Source organism: Canis aureus, chromosome 8 (genome assembly GCF_053574225.1).
Source record: "Canis aureus isolate CA01 chromosome 8, VMU_Caureus_v.1.0, whole genome shotgun sequence".
Lineage (NCBI taxonomy): Eukaryota > Metazoa > Chordata > Mammalia > Carnivora > Canidae > Canis > Canis aureus.
In genome coordinates this window covers 37,124,090-37,148,732 of record NC_135618.1, presented here as the reverse complement: position 1 = coordinate 37,148,732, position 24,643 = coordinate 37,124,090, and the positions used below count along the sequence as shown (strand labels likewise).

Genomic DNA, 24,643 nt, shown 5'->3' with positions numbered 1-24,643 from the left:
TATGATGGTTGAAAATAGAAATCAAGCTAAGATTTAAGTTTAATTGAGGCAGTGCAGGCCAAACCAGGGAAGAGCTACAGTTGTTACCGGTAATTCTGGAATTAGCTCTTCCCTGGTTTGGCCTGCACTGCCTCTACTTAGATAATGAACACTCTTTCTTGGTCCTGATTTTTTTATTCCTATAAATCAGTGTTTTGTCCCTATTCCATCTCTTCATTTCTTCACTTTTACTGCCTCCTATGCCAATATTAAACTTATCTGATTCCATAGTAAAACTGACTTGAACAGAATTAAACAAATTCAGTGTTTCTTCTGGTTATAGTTCTGAAAACAGGAAGAGAATAAGAATAATGAAGTGAAATGCAAAATAAAGTGAATAAGTGTTCAAAGAGAAGGGAAATAAAGAAGAAAAAGTAAACAAGAGAAGGAAGACAAAAGAAGTAGAAAAGAGGTAAGACAGTAAGGGAAGACCATAAAGAGAAAAACTTACCATTAAGATTGGATTTTTCTTCAGATGTGACAGTGACTGGTATTTAGCTCTGGGCCTCTTACCTGATAGATAGAAATGAGTTACAGCAAAGCTGTAATTTACCTCCACCAAGAGGAATACAGAGAAGAAACTCTGGCAAATTTTACTCAGATGATCAGTCACTTGGCAAGTGTTTTTAGACACTTGCAAGTAATGCTGACTGTCCCCAAATAATGTGGTAAGTCCACAGATAAGCCCGTGCAAATGGAGTTGACTATGTGGTTGAATATTACATAAGCTCTCATTAAGCTAAATGTCATGAAAACTCCTAGGTATAAACATTTCATCCCTTGAGGGCAACTTTCTTGTTTGATGACTTCGTTATCAGTTACGCTTCTCTAAGGAGTTCATCATCAATATGAATCACTTATTAAACAATTTTTTTAGTTTCACTGGTAGAATTTAGTGTATTCATGTGTTGCATACAGCACCTGATGCTCATTAACATCAAGTGCCCTCCTTAGTGCCCATCCCCACACACATCTTCCCTCCAGAAATCCTCAGTTTGCTCCCTGTAGTTAAGTTTCTTATGGTTTGCCTCTCTCTAAGTTTTTATCTTATTTTATTTTCCCTCTACTCTCCTATGTTCATTTGTTTTGTTTCTTAAATTCCACATGAGTGAAAACATATGATAATTGTCTTTCTCTGACAGACTTATTTCACTTAGCATAATACACTCTAGTTCCATCCACATCATTGCAAATGGAAAGATTTCATTATTACTGTTATTTCTTTTAATAAATTTATTTTTTTTATTGGTCTTCAATTTGCAAACATAGAGAATAACACCCAGTGCTTATCTCGTCAAGTGCCCCCTCAGTGCTCGTCACCCATTCACCCCCACACCCGCCCTCCTCCCCTTCCACCACCCCTAGTTCATTTCCCAGAGTTAGGAGTCTTTATGTTCTGTTTCCCTTTCTGATAATTCCCACACATTTCTTCTCCCTTCCCTTCTATTCCCTTTCACTATTATTTATATTCCCCAAATGAATGAGAACATATGTTTGTCCTTCTCCGATTGACTTACTTCACTCTGCATAATACTCTCCAGTTCCATCCACGTTGAAGCAAATGGTGGGTATTTGTCGTTTCTAATGGCTGAGGAATATTCCATTGTATACATAAACCACATCTTCCTTATCCATTTATCTTTCGATGGACACCGAGGCTCCTTCCACAGTTTGGCTATTGTGGACATTGCTGCTAGAAACATCGGAGTGCAGGTGTCCTGGAGTTTCACTGCATCTGTATCTTTGGGGTAAATCCCCAGAAGTGCAATTGCTGGGTCATAGGGCAGGTCTATTTTCAACTCTTTGAGGAACCTCCACACAGTTTTCCAAGGTGGCTGCGCCAGTTCACATTCCCACCAACAGTGTAAGAGGGTTCCCCTTTCTCCACATCCTCTCCAACATTTGTGGATTCCTGCCTTGTTAATTTTCCTCATTCTCACTGGTGTGAGGTGGTATCTCATTGTGGTTTTGATTTGTATTTCCCTGACGGCAAGTGATGCAGAGCATTTTCTCATGTGCATGTTGGCCATGTCTATGTCTTCCTCTGTGAGATTTCTCTTCATGTCTTTTGCCCATTTCATGATTGGATTGTTTGTTTCTATGGTGTTGAGTTTATTAAGTTCTTTATAGATCTTGGAAACTAGCCCTTTATCTGACACGTCATTTGCAAAGATCTTCTCCCATTCTGTAGGTTGTCTTTGAGTTTTGTTGACTGTATCCTTTGCTGTGCAAAATCTTCTTATCTTGATGAAGTCCCAAGTTCATTTTTGCTTTTGTTTCTTTTGCCTTCGTGGATGTATCTTGCAAGAAGTTACTGTGGCCGAGTTCAAAAAGGGTGTTGCCTGTGTTCTCCTCTAGGATTTTGATGGAATCTTGTCTCACATTTAGATCTTTCATCCATTTTGAGTTTATCTTTGTGTATGGTGAAAGAGAGTGGTCTAGTTTCATTCTTCTGCATGTGGATGTCCAATTTTCCCAGCACCATTTATTGAAGAGACTGCCTTTCTTCCAATGGATAGTCTTTCCTCCTTTATCGAATATTAGTTGACCATAAAGTTCAGGGTCCACTTCTGGGTTCTCTATTCTGTTCCATTGATCTATGTGTCTGTTTTTGTGCCAGTACCACACTGTCTTGATGACCACAGCTTTGTAGTACAACCTGAAATCTGGCATTGTGATGCCCCCAGCTATGGTTTTCTTTTTTAAAATTCCCCTGGCTATTCGGGGTCTTTTCTGATTCCGCACAAATCTTAAAATAATTTGTTCTAACTCTCTGAAGAAAGTCCATGGTATTTTGATAGGGATTGCATTAAATGTGTAAATTGCCCTGGGTAGCATTGACATTTTCACAATATTAATTCTGCCAATCCGTGAGCATGGAATATTTTTCCATCTCTTTGTGTCTTCCTCAATTTCTTTCAGAAGTGTTCTATAGTTTTTAGGGTATAGATCCTTTACATCTTTGGTTAGGTTTATTCCTAGGTATCTTATGCTTTTGGGTGCAATTGTAAATGGAATTGACTCCTTAATTTCTCTTTCTTCAGTCTCATTTTTAGTGTATAGAAATGCCATTGATTTCTGGGCATTGATTTTTTATCCTGCCACGCTGCCATATTGCTGTATGAGTTCTAGCAATCTTGGGGTGGAGGCTTTTGGGTTTTCTATGTAGAGTATCATGTCATCGGCGAAGAGGGAGAGTTTGACTTCTTCTTTGCCAATTTGAATGCCTTTAATGTCTTTTTGTTGTCTGATTGCTGAGGCTAGGACTTCCAGTACTATGTTGAATAGCAGTGGTGAGAGTGGACATCCCTGTCTTGTTCCTGATCTTAGGGGAAAGGCTCCCAGTGCTTCCCCATTGAGAATGATATTTACTGTGGGCTTTTTGTAGATGGCTTTTAAGATGTCGAGGAAAGTTCCCTCTATCCCTACACTCTGAAGAGTTTTGATCAGGAATGGATGCTGTATTTTGTCAAATGCTTTCTCTGCATCTAATGAGAGGATCATATGGTTCTTGGTTTTTCTCTTGCTGATATGATGAATCACATTGATTGTTTTACGGGTGTTGAACCAGCCTTGTGTCCCAGGGATAAATCCTACTTGGTCATGGTGAATAATTTTCTTAATGTACTGTTGGATCCTATTGGCCAGATTCTTGTTGAGAATTTTTGCATCCATGTTCATCAGGGATATTGGTCTGTAATTCTCCTTTTTGGTTGGGTCTTTGTCTGGTTTTGGAATTAAGGTGATGCTGGCCTCATAGAACGAATTTGGAAGTACTCCATCTCTTTCTATCTTTCCAAACAGCTTTAGGAGAATAGGTATGGTTTCTTCTTTAAACGTTTGATAGAATTCCCCTGGGAAGCCATCCGGCCCTGGACTCTTGTGTCTTGGGAGGTTTTTGATGACTGCTTCTATTTCCTCCCTGGTTATTGGCCTGTTCAGGTTTTCTATTTTTCCTGTTCCAGTTTTGGTAGTTTGTGGCTTTCCAGGAATGCGTCCATTTCTTCTAGATTGCCTAATTTATTGGCGTATAGCTGTTCATAATATGTTTTTAAAAGTGTTTGTATTTCCTTGGTGTTGGTAGTGATCTCCTTTCTCATTCATGATTTTATTAATTTGAGTCTTCTCTCTCTTCTTTTTAATAAGGCTGGCTAATGGTTTATCTATCTTATTAATTCTTTCAAAGAACCAACTCCTGGTTCTGTTGATCTGTTCCACAGTTCTTCGGGTCTCGATTTCATTGAGTTCTGCTCGAATTTTAATTAACTCTCTTCTTCTGCTGGGCGTAGGGTCCATCTGCTGTTTTTTCTCTAGCTCCTTTAGGTGTAAGGTTAGCTTTTGTATTTGAGTTCTTTCCAGTTTTTGAATGGATGCTTGTATTGCGATGTATTTCCCCCTCAGGACCGTTTTTGCTGCATCCCAAAGATTTAGAATGGTTGTATATTCATTCTCATTAGTTTCCATGAATCTTTTTAATTCTTCCTTAATTTCCTGGTTGACCCTTTCATCTTTTAGCAGGATGGTCCTTAACCTCCACGTGTTTGAGGTCCTTCCAAACTTCTTGTTGTGATTTAGTTCTAATTTCAGGGCATTATGGTCTGAGAATATGCAGGGGATGATCCAATCTTTTGGTATCGGTTGAGACCCGATTTGTGACCCAGTATGTGGTCTATTCTGGAGAAAGTTCCATGTGCACTTGAGAAGAATGTGTATTCAGTTGAGTTTGGATGTAAAGTTCTGTAGATATCTGTGAAATCCATCTGGTCCAGTGTATCATTTAAAGCTCTCGTTTCTTTGGAGATGTTGTGCTTAGAAGACCTTTCGAGTGTAGAAAGCGCTAGATTGAAGTCACCAAGTATAAGTGTATTTTTATCTAAGTATGTCTTAACTTTGGTTATTAACTGATTGATATATTTGGCAGCTCCCACATTTGGGGCATATATATTGAGGATTGTTAAGTCCTCTTGTTGGATAGATCCTTTAAGTATGATATAGTGTCCCTCTTCATCTCTCACTACAGTCTTCGGGGTAAATTTTAGTTTGTCTGATATAAGGATGGCTACCCCCTGCTTTCTTTTGAGGACCATTTGAATGGTAAATGGTTCTCCAACCTTTTATTTTCAGGCTGTAGGTGTCCTTCTGTCTAAAATGAGTCTCTTGTAGACAGCAAATAGATGGGTCCTGCTTTTTTATCCAGTCTGACACCCTGCGCCTTTTGATGGGGTCATTAAGCCCGTTCACATTCAGAGTTACTATTGAAAGATATGAGTTTAGTGTCATCATGGTATCTATTCAGTCCTTGTTTTTGTGGATTGTTCCACTGGACTTCTTAAAGGGGAATTTGAAGAGTCCCCCTTAAATTTTTTGCAGAGCTGGTTTGGAGGTCACATAATCTTTCAGTTCCTGCGTGTCTTGGAAGCTTTTATCTCTCCTTTCATTCTGAATGAGAGCCTTGCTGGATAAAGTATTCTTGGTTGCATGTTTTTCTCATTTAGGACCCTGAATATATCCTGCCAGCCCTTTCTGGCCTGCCAGGTCTCTGTGGAGAGGTCTGCTCTTACCCTAATACTTCTCCCCATAAAAGTCGGGATTTCTTGTCTCTTGCTGCTTTAAGGATCTTCTCTTTATCTTTAGAATTTGCAAGCTTAACTATTAAATGTCGAGGTGTTGAACGGTTTTTATTGATTTTGGGGGGGGGATCTCTCTATTTCCTGGATCTGAATGCTTGATTAGGAAAGTTTTCAGGTAGGATTTGTTCAAATACATATTTGGCCCTCTGTCCCTTTCGGCGCCCTTGGGAAACCCAATTAAACGTAGGTTTTTCTTCCTCAGGCTGTCACTTATTTCCCTTAATCTATCTTCATGATCTTTTAATTGTTTGTCTCTTTTTTCCTCAGTTTCCCTCTTTGCCATCAACTTGTCTTCTATGTCACTCACTCATTCTTCCACCTCGTTAACCCTCCTCGTTAGGACTTCTAGTTTGGATTGTATTACATTCAATTGATTTTTAACTTCTGCCTGATTAGATATAAATTCTGCAGTCATGAAGTCTCTTGAGTCCTTTATGCTTTTTTTTCTAGAGCCACCAGTAGCTTTATAATAGTGCTTCTGAACTGGCTTTCTGACATTGAATTGTAATCCAAATTTTGTAACTCTGTGGGAGAGAGGACTGTTTCTGATTTTTTCTTTTGAGGTGAGGCTTTCCTTCTAGTCATTTTTCTCAGTGCAAAGTGGCGAAAAATAAGTTGTATTGGGAAAAGGAGAAAAAGAGAGGAGAGAAAGAAGGAAAGAAAAGAGAAAAAGAAAAAAGAAAAAAGGAAGGAAAAAAGAAGAAAAAGAGAAAGAAAAAGAAAGAAACAAAAAGGGTGGGGGAAGCTAACAGCAATCAAAAAACAAACAACAACAACAACAAACGGGGGAATATCTTCTGATTTTGTATACTTTAAGTCCCTTGACTTCCGTCTAGCTGGTCTTCTGGGGGAGGGGCCTGTTGTGCTGATTTTCAGGTGTTAGCACTTGGGGCAGCTGCTCAGCCCCCTGCCTGGTGCAGGGCTCAGTGGGGGTTGTTACCCTGTGAGGCCCCAGGAGGAGCAACCCCAGTGGCGGAGGCCAGCTTGGAGCCCTGGATTCAGCTCCCGCAGTAACTACGTAGCTCTCGGTCTGCAGGGGCCTGGATGCTCTGGGGGTGGTGCGCTCATTTGCTCAGCTCGGGGCTGGAGCGTCCTTGCTGTCCTGGGCCCTCCCGGCCTCTGCCTGCCTCGGGAGGAGGTCGGATCCTGGGCTGTGTCCCCGGCGCCCTGTGCTCCCGGGCCTGCGCTTTTGGATTCGCGCTCCCGGCCGGCCAGCCCCTTCTCTGCGGAGCCACCCCCGAGCCCCTCGGAGCTGCTCGCGGGTCAAGCCGAGCTGCTCCCGGGTCAAGCCTTGTGCGCGCTGCAGCCCTTCAGGGAGCTCGGCGCACTCTCCCCGGGGCGCAGGTGTCTGTTAGTGTCCCAGGGAGCCTGAGGGCATCCCCGCCCTCCTGGGGTCTTGCTCTAACTCCCTGCGAGACCCTTTCTGTCCGGGAAGATTGGTGAAGCTCTTGCTTCTCCGGGAGGGTGCTTTCCTGTCCTGGGGGCACTCGCCCCGGCCTTAGCCCGGCTCTTCACGGGGCCCCTGCCCCTTGGATGCCTTTTGTTTCTTTATTTCTTTTTTCCCCCCGTTTTCATACTTTGATAGAAGCGTGAACTCTTCTCACTGTAGCATTCCAGGTGTTCTCTCTTAAAATCTCAGGCCGAATTCGTAAATTTTCAGGATGTTTTGAAGGTTATCTAGGTAATTTGGTGGGGACAGGTGATTTGGGGACCCTACTCTTCTGCCTTCTTGCCCCAAGATTTCATTATTTTTTGATGGCTAGGTAATATTCCATTGTATATGCATACCACATATGTTTATCCTCTCATCCCTCGATGGATATCTGGGCTCTACAGTTTGGCTATTATGGATATTGCTGCTATAAACTTATAAACATTGAGGGGCAAGTGTTTGCATCCGTTGGATAAATACCTAGTAGTGCAATTGCTGGGTCATAGAGTAGTTCTATTCTTAACTTTTGAGACATCTCCATGCTGTTTTACAAAATGGCTGTACCAGTTTGCATTCCCAGTTGTTTTTTAGGTCCATGGAGAACGCATTGTTATACACCAAGGAGTCAAGGAAGTATATGTCAATATCCCTGCCTATTGTGGCTTACCAATGTATTGAGGTGACAAAATCTGTGCTTGAATACAGCAATGTACAATGTGCCATAAACTTAATGGTAAATGAGATTCACTCTTACTATGGGGCTTATAGATGGAAGGAGATTAATAAGAACAGATGTTTTTGGTTTTGTTTTTTAAAAAAAGATGGATCCAAAGCTAAGCATTGAAAATAGTTTAGGAAGCAGAGTAAGGCATTTTAGGTAGGATAAAGACTGTGAAAAGGTGTTTAAGAATGAAAACTCATAAATTAACAAAAATTTATCAGAGAGAATATAATAACGGTTTTCTCCAGGGAATATTGAAGGTTCTAGAGATCCTGGTTATTAGTGCTAAAGTCTAATAGCATCTTCCTAGTAGTAACACACATTCTCCCAAACCTAAGGAACAATTCCTGAGGCAACTAATTGTATTACAATGGCTACAGTCATTTGAGTCAAAAACAGATCCATCACCCCCACAAGTAATAATTTTATCAAACCAGACCTAGTTTTACTCCTGCTCCCCAGTTCCCTAGATATACTGGAACAGTGTGCTATAATGTTTAGCAAGCCTATTACTTTTATTTATGTTTACATTTAAAACTGAAAGAAAATTTTCCCTAACTATAAAATCATGAACACTTTTAGTAAAAAATGGTGTCATTTAACAAATCAATTTCAGATCCTCTACAATTAAAATGAATTAGAATAAAAAATTATTAATATAAATTAAGTACTCAGAGTTTTAGATTTGTTTTCAGTATGTGAATTATAAATCAGTCTACAAAACACTAAAACTTACAAACTGTTATTCTTAAAGCCATAGAAACAGAATTACTCAGGCAAAGGTTTTCGTTTGGTGATGTTCATACTTTTTATATTTCTATCGCAGGATAAGGCACTTAGGTTTACTTTTTTCCTTCTTCCCAGACATCACACTGAAATGTGTAATTCTTAAAATAAGTTTTAACACTTATAGACATTTCATGATTACCTATTAAGCTATTACAATATGGCACTAAAATTAAACAACTATTTATCCTATCAAATGATTATGGTTTATTCCCAGGGAATGCTGTAAACTGTGTGCATATTTCTCCAAGGAATTCAGATTCAGAAGCAATATTTCCCTGAGGATCTTTGGCTTGTTTACTACACAAGAGATGCCAAAATACACAGACTCCTTCCTATCTCCTTCCACTATGTTTTCAGGAGATGCTGTATAAAATATACTATAGTAAAGCACCATGTACCCCCTTTACCTTCATTAATTTATTAATCCATTTATTCCTTCCTAAAATACCTATTCATTTTGTGTTTGAAATGTAACAAGCACTTCTGTATATCTAAGGCATATGTCCTGAGAGCTCCCCTACCCCTTCTTCCCTGTGAGAACCTGGCGACAAGTCTATGAAATCTATGAAGGGAGCTCTTACAGATACTTCATCTTTCAGCATGATAAAATGCCTATACACATCATCATCAAACTGATAAACACCAAAGAAATGAGAAAATCTTAAGTGTAGCTATAGAAAGAGGCTACATTACATACCATGAATATTAGAGAACAATGGCTCAAACAATTTCTAACTTCTTTTCAGAAGCTATGGAGTCCAGAAAACAGGGGAATCTTTAGAGTGCTGAAAAAAAGCTAATTTAGAATTCTATACAGTGAAACTATCCTTCAAACATGAAATGGAAATAATATGGTCTCATTCATTTGGGGAATATAAATAATAGTGAAAGGGAATAGAAGGGAAGGGAGAAGGAATGGGTAGGAAATATCAGAAAGGGAGACAGAACATGAGGACTCCTAACTCTGGGAAACTAACTAGGGGTGGTGGAAGGGGAGGAGGGCGGGGGGTGGGGGTGAATGGGTGATGGACACTGAGTGGGGCACTTGACGGGATGAGCACTGGGTGTTATTCTGTATGTTGGCAAATTGAACACCAATAAAAAATAAATAATAGTGAAAGGGAATATAAGGGAAGGGAGAAGAAATGTATGGGAAATATCAGAAAGGGAGACAGAACATAGAGACTCCTAACTCTGGGAAACGAACTAGGGGTGGTGGAAGGGGAGGAGGACGGGGGGTGGGGGTGAATGGGTGACGGGCACTGAGGGGGGCACTTGAGGGGATGAGCACTGGGTGTTACTCTGTATGTTGGCAAATTGAACAATAAAAAATTAAAAAAATAAATTTATTATTTAAAAAAAAGACATTTTCAGATAATCAAACTAAGAGCATTTTTCAATAACACGTTTGTACTACAAGAAATGCTGCAGGAAGTTCTTTAGCTGAGGAAAACAGAATCCAGCTGGAAAACTGGAATTTCATGGAGGAATTAAAAATACCAAACATTGTAAATATGGGGGTAAATATCAAAGACTAAATTGTTTTCAATGAAAAAAATTTTTTTCAATGAAAATTGAAATAAATAAGAATTCTTCACAAAAATTTAAATATATGTACATTAAAATAAATTTTTAAATACTATAACAAAAATGCTTTGTAGAATAAAAGAAAAGTGGATGGGCTGAACAGCAGAAAGGTGATTATGAAACAAAAGAGTCAGTGAACCTAATGATTAATAGAGACCACTCATTTTGAAAAACAAAAAAAGTAAATTGTATTTATTTAATAAACAGGGTCTATATGACCTAGGAACAATATCAAAGGGTCTAACATATATATTAGACCTTTAACACACATACAGATACATAATGTGAATTTTAAAAAGCAGAGGATATAAATCAGCATTGTCCAATAAAAAATATAATGCAAAATACAAACGTAAGACACATTTGTAACTTCAAATTTTCTAGTAGCCTTATTTTTTAAAAGTGAAAGAAAACATGTGAAATTAATTTTAATAAATTAATTTTAATTAATTTTAATACATCCAAATTATTCTCATTTCAACATCTAATACATATTTAAAAATTAATGAGACCTTTTACTATTTTGTAAAATATTTGAAATATGATGTATGTTTATATTTACAGCACATCTCAGTGTCGACTAACCACATTTCAATTTTTTAGTGGCTACCAAATTGAGTAATGTAAACATAGTTAGACAATATAAACTATTTGTGGTTTACTTCTTCATTTTGCCTTCTCAGTGGCTTTGGACCAAATTCATTGTATGTATGAAAAAACATGTGGTAGTTAAAAGCACACCCATAAACAACTAATGGGTCAAAGAATAAATCACAAAGAAAATTAGAAAACACTGGGGACAAATGAAAACAGACACATAAGATACCAAAACCTATGAAATACAGTGAAATCAGTGTTCAAAAGGAAATTTATAGCTTTAAATATCTGCTTTAACAAAAAAGATAGATCTCATATGAATAATATAACTTCAAACTTACAGATACAGAGAAAAAGAGCAAAAGAAACCCAAAGCCAGCAGAAAGAAAGTAAATAATAAATACTAGTGAAGATAAATTAAATAGAAGAGAAGGGAAAAAATAGAGAAAATCAATAAAACCCAAAGTTGGTTCTTTTGAAAGGTCAACAAAAGTTGACAAACCCTTAGCTAGATTAACCAAGAAAAAAGGAGAGAGGGCTCAAATTGCAAAATCAGGAATCAGAGTTCGTTCATGACTATTGACCTTGTAGAAATAGAAATGGATACCAAAATAAATTATGAGAAATTGTGTATCAACAAATTAGATGACCACAAATTACCACTTACATGGTGAAATAGAATATCGAATAGACCTATGGTTATTAAAGAAATTGAATCAGTAATCCAAAATCTCTGAATAAGACTGAGGCCAGATGAATTTTCCCAAAGCTTTAAAGAGTTAAGACTAATCCCTTTCAAACTCTTCTAAATATGGAAATTATGATACCCTTCCTATTTATGAGGACAGCATTACTCTGATACTAAAACCAGCTAAACACATCACAAAAAAAGAATAATACAGATCTATATCCCTTATGAATATAGATGCAAAAATCCTCAAAAAATACTAGAAAAGCAAATTTAGCTGCATTTTAAAAGTAAGATTCCATGATAAAGCGGGATAGAATGTAAGGTGATCCAACATAAAAAAATCAATTTACATAATACATCAAAGATGGAAGATGAAATAAAGGGGGAAAAACTTGATTATTGCAATCGGTGCAGGAAAAGTCAACCTTTGACAAAATTCAAAACCCTTTCATGATAAAATACAGCAAACTCAGAGTAGAAAGGAACTTCCTAACTGCTAACAAATGTTCATGAGAACCCCACAGCTAATGTCACTCTCCCCTAAACATTAGGAACATGACAAGGATGTCCAGTTTCCCAACTGCTATTCTTCATTGTTTTTGAAGTTCTAGCCAGAAGGGTTAGACAAAAATAAATAAATAAAAGACACTTGAATTGAAAAGAACTCTCAGTTCTTTATGGAAAAAAATGCATGTAATTGTTAAGTCTAGAATAATCCCATACATCTATGGCCAATTAATTTTCAAATAGTTTACAATGACTACAGAGAAAATCTGGAAAAAATATTTTCAAATCACATATCTGATAAGATTCTAGTATCCAGACTATATAAAGACTGTTACAAATCAGCCACAACAAAAACATGAAAACAATCACAAATAACCCAATTTGAGGGTTTGAACAGACATTTCTCCAAATGGCCAACTAGGACATGCAATGATGTTACACATCATTAGTTATCATAAAAATGCATATTAAAACCATAGTGAATTACACTTCAATTAAGGCAGATGTGGCTATAGAGAAATTGGAAACCCAGTACATTATTAGGGGGAATCTAAAATGACCTAGCCACTGTGGAAAGTTCCAGAGATCCATTAAAAAAAAAAGTTAAACATAAAATTGCCATGATTTGATAACACCATTTCTAGGTATTGACCCAAATAACTGAAAGGAGGTTTGCAAATGCTTGTATAATTAATGCTCATCATTATTTGCAATAGCCAAAAAATAAAGTGGGACAACTCTGACGGATGGATACAGAAAATGTGGTATATATTCATAATGGAATATTATCCAACCAATGAAGTATTAATACATGCTTCAATATGGATGAACCCTGATATCACGATCCTAAGCAAAAGAAGCCAAACATAAGAGGTCACACATGGTATGATTTCACTTACATGAAATTTCCAAAATTGGTAAATCCACAGGGATAGAAAACAGATTGGTATTTGTCAGGGTCTCAGGAAAGAAGAGATGGGAAATGACTGCTAAATGGGTAGAGTTTTCTTTTGAGTGAGCAATGTTTGGAACTTAATATGAGTGGTGATTGTAGAACAGTGTGGATGGATTAAACACCACTAAACTGTACACTTTAAAATGGTCTACTAAAAAACCCTATGGCAACATCATCAAAAATACAATTAAAATTTTTAAGGAAAGAGAGTATTAGAGAATTATATCACATAGTTAATGCAAATTTTATTTTCTGGACTTTATGATTTTAATAGCTTAATTAAATGTGTGACTGGTTATCATTGTCTTCATCCTAAACAAATCTCATGTTTGTTCCTAATTCTATGTTTATACATGTGCATTCATAATTTGGGGATTGTTTTCTTAAAAAAGAGCACTGCAATGTGAAGAAACTTAAATATCCTCAAACTATCCACACTTGGGAATAGGAGAAAGGTAAAATGAATCTCCATGTTGCCATATTGGAAACAAGCATTTCAATCAATACAATAAGTTGTGCATCAGGCCTTGAAAGCAATGAATTCCAATAAGGCTGGAAGGAAAAAAAAATCAGAAACTGTTAGAGCTGAGAAAAAAGAGAACAAAAAAGGGAGAGTTTGCCAAATGTATTTGGGTCTACTGAGGGCATAGCTGCACTTTGGGAGGTTACCTGAACAAAGAATATTGAATTTTTACATTATGAAATTTTTAACAATTGAGGTATAGTTGACATACAGTATTATATTAGTTTTAGGTGCCCAACATAGTAATGTGACACTTAGATGTATTACTAAATGCTTGCAACAATAAGTGTAGTTACCATCTGCTATGCATTTATTTTAATGAGAAATGAAACCCAGTGGAAACAGAACATTGTTTAAAAAAAGACAGAGTACAGGCCAACATGTGGCTCAGATGGAAGAAAATTTCCGCTGTCAAGATAATGTAAATTAGTATAAAAATCCAACTGATAATTACAATAACAATTATTTTCAAAATCATAAAAAAGCTAAAAAAGAGATGTGTATAGGAGGGATGGGAAACATAAGAATTTCAAATGCTTATCTTTCATATTTAGGCCAGTAAGTAATTTCTAACTCAACATATTAAGAAGTAGTAATGTATAGAATAGAGGAAGCAAAACTGTTAACAGCTGAGGGCTGTGGAGAAAAGAAGTTGGGGTGGATGAGGGCTGGAGCAAAGGACTACTAATTTCCATTAATAGGATTCTTAGATTCTTGACTTTTTGAACTTTGAAGATGTATACCTTTAATAAAAACAGAATCATAAATTTACTGAATTAATATTCTGAGAAAGAGGAATAACAACACAATAATGATGTCATTTCGTACACACACAATTCCTTAGAGTCATAAAGAGCATTTTTGGGGGTAGTTTGTATTGGTTTCTTTAAGATAAGACAAGGAACTAAAGAGGAATTGAAGTTCATTTTATTCAATTGGTAGTGACCCTTGTTTTGTGATATAAAACTTACATTTTTCTTTCTTTTTTTAAGTTAAGACTTTTACTATTATTACTACTACTACTTTAGAGCAGATTTAGGTTCACAGCAAACTTGAAAGTCCAGGGATTTTCCATAACCTTTCACCCACAAGTGATATTGGAGCCTCCTCCAATATCAACAGCCTCTGTCAGAGTGATACATTTGTTACAACTGATGAACTTTAACTGACTCATCATAATCACCCAGAGTTCATAGTTTACAGTACAGTTCACTCCCACGTAGAGTCTTTGGGTTTGGACAAATGTATGACACATATCCATCATTATGTTATCATATAGACAATTTTCATTGCCCCCCAAATCCTGTCTATATCTACTCATCCCTAACCCCTTTTCCCAGCCCATGGCAACTACTGATCTTTTTCTATTTCCATAATTTTGCTATTTAATATACCATAGAGTTACAATCATATGGTATGTACGTTTCAGATTGGCTTCTTTCACTTAGTAATATGCATTTAAAATCCCCCATGTCGCAATATACACGTTTAATGCAATCCCTATCAAAATACCATGGACTTTCTTCAGAGAGTTAGAACAAATTATTTTAAGATTTGTGTGGAATCAGAAAAGACCCCGAATAGCCAGGGGAATTTTAAAAAAGAAAACCATATCTGGGGGCATCACAATGCCAGATTTCAGGTTGTACTACAAAGCTGTGGTCATCAAGACAGTGTGGTACTGGCACAAAAACAGACACATAGATCAGTGGAACAGAATAGAGAACCCAGAAGTGGACCCTGAACTTTATGGGCAACTAATATTCGATAATGGAGGAAAGACTATCCATTGTAAGAAAGACAGTCTCTTCAATAAATGGTGCTGGGAAAATTGGACATCCACATGCAGAAGAATGAAACTAGACCACTCTCTTTCACCATACACAAAGATAAACTCAAAATGGATGAAAGATCTAAATGTGAGACAAGATTCCATCAAAATCCTAGAGAAGACCACAGGCAACACCCTTTTTGAACTCGGCCATAGTAACTTCTTGCAAGATACATCCACGAAGGCAAAAGAAACAAAAGCAAAAATGAACTATTGGGACTTCATCAAGATAAGAAGCTTTTGCACAGCAAAGGATACAGTCAACAAAACTCAAAGACAACCTACAGAATGGGAGAAGATATTTGCAAATGACATATCAGATAAAGGGCTAGTTTCCAAGATCTATAAAGAACTTATTAAACTCAACACCAAAGAAACAAACAATCCAATCATGAAATGGGCAAAAGACATGAAGAGAAATCTCACAGAGGAAGACATAGACATGGCCAACATGCATATGAGAAAATGCTCTGCATCACTTGCCATCAGGGAAATACAAATCAAAACCACAATGAGATACCCCCTCACACCAGTGAGAATGGGGAAAATTAACAAGGCAGGAAACAACAAATGTTGGAGGGGATGCGGAGAAAAGGGAACCCTCATACACTGTTAGTGGGAATGTGAACTGGTGCAGCCACTCTGGAAAACTGTGTGGAGGTTCCTCAAAGAGTTAAAAATAGACCTGCCCTACGACCCAGCAATTGCACTGTTGGGGATTTACCCCAAAGATACAAATGCAATGAAACGCCGGGACACCTGCACCCCGATGTTTATAGCAGCAATGGCCACGATAGCCAAACTGTGGAAGGAGCCTCGGTGTCCAACGAAAGATGAATGGATAAAGAAGATGTGGTTTATGTATGCAATGGAATATTACTCAGCCATTAGAAACGACAAATACCCACCATTTGCTTCAACGTGGATGGAACTGGAGAGTATTATGCTGAGTGAAGTAAGTCAGTCGGAGAAGGACAAACATTATATGTTCTCATTCATTTGGGGAATATAAATAATAGTGAAAGGGAATATAAGGGAAGGGAGAAGAAATGTGTGGGAAATATCAGAAAGGGAGACAGAACGTAAAGACTGCTAACTCTGGGAAACGAACTAGGGGTGGTAGAAGGGGAGGAGGGCGGGGGGTGGGAGTGAATGGGTGACGGGCACTGGGGGTTATTCTGTATGTTAGTAAAATGAACACCAATAAAAAATTAAAAAAAAAAACATTGTTATCAAGCCATGAAAAGACATGGGGGATTTTATTTTTTTTAATTTATTTTTTATTGGTGTTCAATTTACTAACATACAGAATAACACCCAGTGCCCGTCACCCATTCACTCCCACCCCCCGCCCTCCTCCCCTTCTACCACCCCTAGTTCGTTTCCCAGAGTTAGCAGTCTTTACGTTCTGTCTCCCTTTCTGATATTTCCCACACATTTCTTCTCCCTTCCCTTATATTCCCTTTCACTATTATTTATATTCCCCAAATGAATGAGAACATATAATGTTTGTCCTTCTCCGACTGACTTACTTCACTCAGCATAATACTCTCCAGTTCCATCCACGTTGAAGCAAATGGTGGGTATTTGTCGTTTCTAATGGCTGAGTAATATTCCATTGCATACATAAACCACATCTTCTTTATCCATTCATCTTTCGTTGGACACCGAGGCTCCTTCCACAGTTTGGCTATCGTGGCCATTGCTGCTATAAACATCGGGGTGCAGGTGTCCCGGCGTTTCATTGCATCTGTATCTTTGGGGTAAATCCCCAACAGTGCAATTGCCGGGTCGTAGGGCAGATCTATTTTTAACTCTTTGAGGAACCTCCACACAGTTTTCCAGAGTGGCTGCACCAGTTCACATTCCCACCAACAGTGCAAGAGGGTTTCCCTTTCTCCACATCCTCTCCAACATTTGTTGTTTCCTGCCTTGTTAATTTTCCCCATTCTCACTGGTGTGAGGTGGTATCTCATTGTGGTTTTGATTTGTATTTCCCTGATGGCAAGTGATGCAGAGCATTTTCTCATGTGCATGTTGGCCATGTCTATGTCTTCCTCTGTGAGATTTCTGTTCAAGTCTTTTGCCCATTTCATGACTGGATTGTTTGTTTCTTTGGTGTTGAGTTTAATAAGTTCTTTATAGATCTTGGAAACTTAAGCTAACACATCTTGAGTGTAAGATGCTGAGGTTAATGTATTTTGGATGAGAATGCAAGATAAAAGCAGGTTAAAGGAATATAAAAAATATGATGGATATGCAGTATTCAGAAATTGCCTCTGTTTCGAGACTTGAATCAAAAGAAGACAGTTGAGAATGAAATTGCTACTAAGGACAAAAACAAGGTTTGGGAAAATTTTTATTTTAGTCATACTAAACTAATTTCATGAAGCTGGACAAAAAAGTTGATTCCTTTGTAAGCCATTGAGATATATGACATAAAGTTAGAACTATCTTTTTTACTCAATTGAGTTATCTTATAAAGAAATCTCTGAACTTCCAGTTTGTAGGAATCAAGCTTTGAATAGATATCCTTCACAGCATTGAACAGAATCTCAGAAATTTATTTTATTAAATAAATATATTGTTTTCCTGAGATAATTATAATTATATATGCCTTTAATATACAGGGTTAATGTGAATATTATAAAATATGACACTGGAATATAAAATATGACATATTAGGAAAAAGTAATTAGTCCTAAACTTGAGAAATGTCCTTTTATTGAATTCAATAGAATTTAAACATTTCATGAAATATCCAATTTTCATATCCCAAAGGAATCACTTCTCTCTTACCTATAAATTGCCAAAGTAATTACAGAAGTCCCTGCATTTATAAAAATGGTCAGAAACAATGACTATTTTACCAACATTTACCAAGTATTTTATTCAGAATTCAAGCAAAATAATGATGTCAAGCAATTTACAAGAGTTTTTTTGTTTTGTTTTGTTTTGTTTTGTTTGGGTGATTTTTGTTTTGTTTTGTTTTTGTTTGCAATTTTGTAATTTAAATTTAGCCTGGGAGTATTCATGTATGAATTCTCACTTCTAACTTTATAATTTGGCACCCTATAAAATTCATCCTTTGCTGATTGACATTTCACTATGCTTTTGACCTTAAAAAGTAGACCAACCTTGAAAAAAGAAAATAGATCAAATCTGGATTTCAAAAACCTGATTACTGAGCATAAATTGTGCTTTAGTGGCCAGAATGTAGACATTTTCAATGTGATGACCGAAAAAATAATAGTTTTTCAGAGTGGCTGCACCATTTCACATTCCCACCAACACCTGCCCTACGACCCAGCAATTGCACTGTTGGGGATTTACCCCAAAGATACAGATGCAATGAAAGGCCGGGACACCTGCACCCCGATGTTTCTAGCAGCAATGTCCACAATAGCCAAACTGTGGAAGGACCTCGGTGTCCCTCGAAAGATGAATGGAGGGCAGATCCGGTGGTGCAGCGGTTTAGCGCCGCCTGCAGCCCAGGGCCTGATCCTGGAGACCGGGATCCAGCCCCACATTGGGCTTCCTGCATGGAGCCTGCTTCTCCCTCTGCCTCTCTCTCTCTCTCTTGCTCTGTATATCTCATGAGTAAATAAAATAAAATCTTAAAAAAAAGAAAGATGAATAGATAAAGAAAATGTGGTTTATGTATACAATGGAATATTACTCAACCATTAGAAATGACAAATACCCACCATTTGCTTGGACGTGGATGGAACTGGAGGGTATTATGCTGAGTGAAATGAGTCAATCAGAGAAGGACAAACATTATATGTTCTCATTCATTTGGGGAATATAAATAATAGTGAAAGGGAATAGAAGGGAAGGGGGAAGAAATGGGTAGGAAATATCAGAAAGGGACACAGAACATAAAGACTCCTAACTCTGGGAAATGAACTAGGGGTGGTGGAAGGGGAGGAGGGCGGGAGTGGGGGTGAATGGGTGCAGCACTGAGGGGGGCACTTGACGGGATGAGCACTGAGTGTTTTTCTGTATGTTGGCAAACTGAACACCAATAAAAAGTAAATTTATTATTAAAAATAAATAAATAAAAAATAAAAACAAAAAATAATACATTGAAGGGTCTGGGGGAAAGAAAGAAAAATAGGTAAGTAAAGAATGAAATAAAGGGAGAAAGAGAGGGGAAATCTTAGTTGTATTGTAATTACTTATAACCACTGGAGATATCTGTATATTTTTAACAGCTGAACTGGACTATATGAAATGTTATGTTTAAAATGCAATGTAAGATATGACATGATATTCTTCTTAAGGAAAATACGGTCATGATATCATCACACTTTAGAAAGAATTGGTGATAGACATTTAAGCTGATAAACATGCGAATGTAGGCATGGTATGGAAAAAGATGGAAGATGAGAAAAAAATGAAAAGGTTAACACAATTCTGAATTTTAAGAGGCTAAGCAAAACACAAGAGAATAAGAGAAAAGAGGGAGGACAGGACTAAGAGGGAAGAGACCACCATGGCAACAGAGCAACACAATGACATGGAAACAAATTACCAGGTATGAGTAGATAACATTTTTTAAATGTCTTGTTTTCTAGAACTCTCCTGCAAAAACTAAATAAAGAATGCTATATAATATAGTCATCACGCATGAGGATATACTTCCTATCTGCTTGGGTCCATAGCAGTGAAAAGAGAATAACACGTGAGTGAGACAAAAGTAAACGCAAGTCTTCAGGAAAAAGGGAAAAGCAGACCTACAGGTGGTCATGAGGATTTCAATCCTGAAGAGTTTTCAGAGGTTTGGTGAACGCACTGAATCCCTACTTGTATGGGCGTCAGATGTTTAGGTCAAGTTCATGTTTTTTAAAAGGCCGAGAGTCCTCAGCTGAAATCTGACTTGCAGAATACTATCGTAAGGAGCAAGAAACAGAAAGGAGATGCATTTAACAAGAAGAATGAGTCATTGATGGTGTAAGATATTAATGTAAACTAACTAGACTGCAAAAAAGCAACTATAGAAGATGTAAGTCAAAATATTATGACAATTTTTCTATTTCTTTGTTTCTATTTTTTTAAAGATTTTATTTATTTATTCACGAGAACACAGAGAGAGAGGCAGAGACACAGGCAGAGGGAGAAGCAGCTCCATGCAGAGTATCTTTAAATAAAGGGATAGCCCTGCTCAGTACCTCTGTTGCCCCCATGTTGAATCCCTTCATATATACACTGAGAAACAAACAAGTGAAAGATGCTTTTATGCACATGACCAAAAAGATGGAGATCAGTGAAGTGAACCATTTTAGTGATATTACTGAGATCATGAGTAAAATAAAGCAAGAAATGTGGGGTGCTTCAATGCTTGTATTCAAAATAATATTGACTATTTTTCCTGACATAATTTTCATGTGGCCTGACTAATCTCCAAAGCCTCATTCTCTCCCCTATCTGTCCTTATTTGGGCCAAAATCATTCGTGTCTTTATTTGGTGTTTTATCTATATCCTCTTAAAATTCTCTCAGAGGAAGACAAAGTTAGACTTTAATTTTTCCATGTTCCTTTCCACTGTTGTGGAATTCAGAGATTCAATTTTACACATATTCTATATAGAGTTAATGCACCACCTAGATTTTTAAAACTTAGCTGAAAAGCACATATTTCTAGGAACCCACAAACTGTCACTGACTCAAGGCAAAATAAAAAATGGTAATAGACCTATAACTATGAGGGAAATTGAATCACTATGTCCTTAAATAATATGGAATTTTTTTTTGTTTCTGTAAATAGAGATCATGGCAATCATTTCAAACAATCAGTTTCTAAATTTCTTTACCTGTTATTATTATTCTTTATCACACATTCTACCAGTAAAAAAACAAAACTCAAACAAAACACTTCAATTTCATACTATATGTATATTTGTTCATAAATTATATATTTACTATAGTATAGAATATTTAAACATGTTAATAGAAAAATAGAAATTGAACAAGGAAATTAGGCAAAAGAATCAATATATTTTATAGTATAACTGTGATATAAATTAATTTTAATGTTAATGGTACGACTATTAGATTCAATTTGTTAAAACATATATTATTATATTTGCAAATAACTTAATTTTGTGATAAATTATGTGAAAGTCTTATTCTAAGCCTATTTGATCTTTATACTTGGAAGGGCCTTCATAGCTCAAAATGGACACTTCACAATGCATGCCAGTCACATCAGAAGTGAAAATGACAATAATTTTTCTTCTGTCCTATTTGAATTTTTTGATATTAAATTACTACATTTCTGTCTTCTCTAATGTAAATCTGCTGCCTAAATTTTTATTTCTATATAAATAGTTTTTTTTTAAATTTTTAATTATTTATTTATGATAGTCACATAGAGAGAGAGAGAGTGGCAGAGACACAGGCAGAGGGAGAAGCAGGCTCCATGCACTGGGAGCCCGATGTGGGATTCGATCCTGGGTCTCCAGGATCGCGCCCTGGGCCAAAGGCAGGCGCTAAACCGCTGCGCCACCCAGGGATCCCTATAAATAGTTTTAAAGTGGACAGAGTCTTTATTTGGAATATTTTAATAGAGATTAAAATATTTCCAGGTTTTCCAAATGGGTGGATGAGCATTTTCATACTCAATGAACTTATGTAATCTTCAGTAACAATAACCATGGCAATAATTTCAAGCAAACAATTTCTAAATTTCTTCAGCTTAACACATTTCTTTTGAAAACTTCTTACTTTTTTATATACTATTAAAATTCATGCATTTTGGGACAGAGTGGGGGGAAATGTCTTGATGAAGGTATACTATTGATGGGTTTTGTTATTATAGAAAAGAGAAATTTGGAATTTGTCTACTTGTAATGTATATTTAATGTGTATTTAAAAATGTGTATTTAAAAATACTTTGTGTGAGAAATTCTGATTCTCATACATTTTTTGAAAATATACCATTAAATGCTTCCTCCATTGCCCTATTCTCCCTACTTCCTCTTCTGACCCTTTGAATCTAAAAACCATCCCTAGAGATAAGGCTGTACAAAAACAGCCTGTGGGCTTGTTCTGAAGGTTGTGGTTTGCTTGTCAATGGTCTAAATTATATCAAAAGGCCAGAGATGACCCTAAAGCCAGGATGAAGGTCTGCTATCTTGTCTACTTTACTATATTAAGGTGATGCAATCTACCTGTTATGTTCTATTAGTCCATAAAAATAGGTTCAGAATTCAGTAACTTAGTATTTAGTCCCAAGACTGTTTTGGATTTAAACTAACAAATGGGCCATAATTTAAAACACAGTTGCAATTGGTGTTACCAACTTATTCGGTATATGAATCTACTGTCATGCTTTAAGATTCATCTGGGGTAGGGCAGGTAAATATTTTAATTAAATGGCTATGTGGAATGGATCACCATTCCTACATCATTTTTAAAAGTATTTGATGGTGGTACCAAATACTGCAGTTTTGCCGAGGAAAGATGCTTTGATGTATTATTTGTTAATGAGGGTGAACTCCATGGTTTTCTACTTGGCTCTGAGCATATCTGTGTTAATATATTTAGGATGACTTTTCAGATGCAGTAGAATCACTATAAATATCCCACTTTCATTTCAGACCAGCAATTACGATTCCTTTCAATGTTCATACCTCCTTGTGAATCAATACCTTGTACAAATAATTTTCTTCTGGATCTTCAACAGTTACACAGTTAAGGGATATATAAGTGGATTGCATATTATAAAACTGTTCCAAGTTTTGTCATTTTACATCTTTGGATTTATTTTTCCAATATTTCAAATTTAATCAGGATAAATCATTCACAAATCCAAGTTGCTATGTAATTGAACAAAAAATTATAGCCATCATCAGAAGTTTGAATTCCATTAAATCCACAACCACTACTCAGGCTTCACTCTGACCTGTGATGTGCTGGTAAGCTAGCTTTCTGAAACTAACAGCCTAGTTTAAAAAAAAAAGAAGAAAGAGAAAGAAAAAGAAAGAAAGAAAGAAAGAAAGAAAGAAAGAAAGAAAGAAAGAAAGAAGAAAGAAAGAAAGAAAGAAAGAAAGGAAAGAGGAAAAGAAGAAAGAATGAAAGAAAGAAAGAAAGAAAAGAAAATCACAATCATTGAAAATATATCAATAAATTCACCCTTATGTAGAATTATATTTACTTTCCCCTGGTATGTCACCCTTAGAATCTACTCTCACATATATTTCCCCAGACTTTTGTCAATTTTAGTTGATAAATTATTGCTATGTTCTTAATATGTACCCCCCAATTATATATTGAAATCCTAACCCCCAAAGATGATGCTATTAGGAGATAGGGCTGTTCTAGAACAGACAAATTTATAGGGAAAGAAAACATGTTAGAGATTGCCAGGACTTGGGAGCTGGAGAGTTGAACAGTTGAGGCACAGTTTTTTTTTTTTTTAACTTTTATTTATTTATGATAGGCACACAGTGAGAGAGAGAGGCAGAGACACAGGCAGAGGGAGAAGCAGGCTCCATGCACCGGGAGCCCGACGTGGGATTCGATCCCGGGTCTCCAGGACCGCGCCCTGGGCCAAAGGCAGGCGCCAAACCGCTGCGCCACCCAGGGATCCCGAGGCACAGTTTTTTATTAGAGTAGGAAAGCGATTGCATATGACACTACAGTGGTCATGATTATATCACACTACAGTTGCCAAAACAAGTAGAAAGAACATTACAACACAAAGAATAACTCTAATGTGTGCAAATTTAAAAAAATAGATCCAGGATCTTAAAATATAATGCAGAAGTATTTAATAGTATTATGAATGTATGAAACAACCTCAGTGAATGGAGAAGGGGAAGAAAAGATGCTAACCTATGTGTAGAAATGAGTGAATTAGTAAGACTCAAGTCAAAATTCCCGTATTCTGGTTGATGAAGTTGCTTCCTATAATACATTTCTATTGTAATGTAATAATTGAGTCATTGGCAGATGGTAGGAGCCATTGTTTCACTGCTGGAGTGATACATATGAGCAAGAGGACAAATGTAGAATGATTCATGTGATATTGGGTTAAAGTGGAATATATTAGTATGAATTCATGAGTAGCTTAACATAGATACAGAAGAATACGTATGCAAACACATATTTGTGTGTATAGATCTGGTTAGGTATAAACATATATTCCCTTGCTCGTCACCTGAGAGTATCCAGAACAGATAAATTCCAATAAAGTGAGATTCTAGAAGTTGCTTGACAAGTACTTCTCAAAATTGTCTTGGTTATCAAAATAAGAAATGTCTAAGAAATTGTCATAGTCTATAGGAACCTAAGGGTACTAGTCCAATAAATTTAATGATATCACCCAAAACGTTG

General features: G+C 36.7%; 1 long non-coding RNA gene across 1 annotated transcript; it reads left to right on the top strand.

The window, feature by feature from the left end:
- The first annotated feature begins 20,321 nt into the window (after nucleotides 1-20,321).
- LOC144318703 (uncharacterized) lies at nucleotides 20,322-24,638 on the top strand. Its single transcript, XR_013384761.1, has 2 exons — nucleotides 20,322-23,705; nucleotides 23,902-24,638. It is a non-coding gene; the product is annotated as an uncharacterized LOC144318703 (long non-coding RNA).
- The last annotated feature ends 5 nt before the right edge of the window (nucleotides 24,639-24,643 follow it).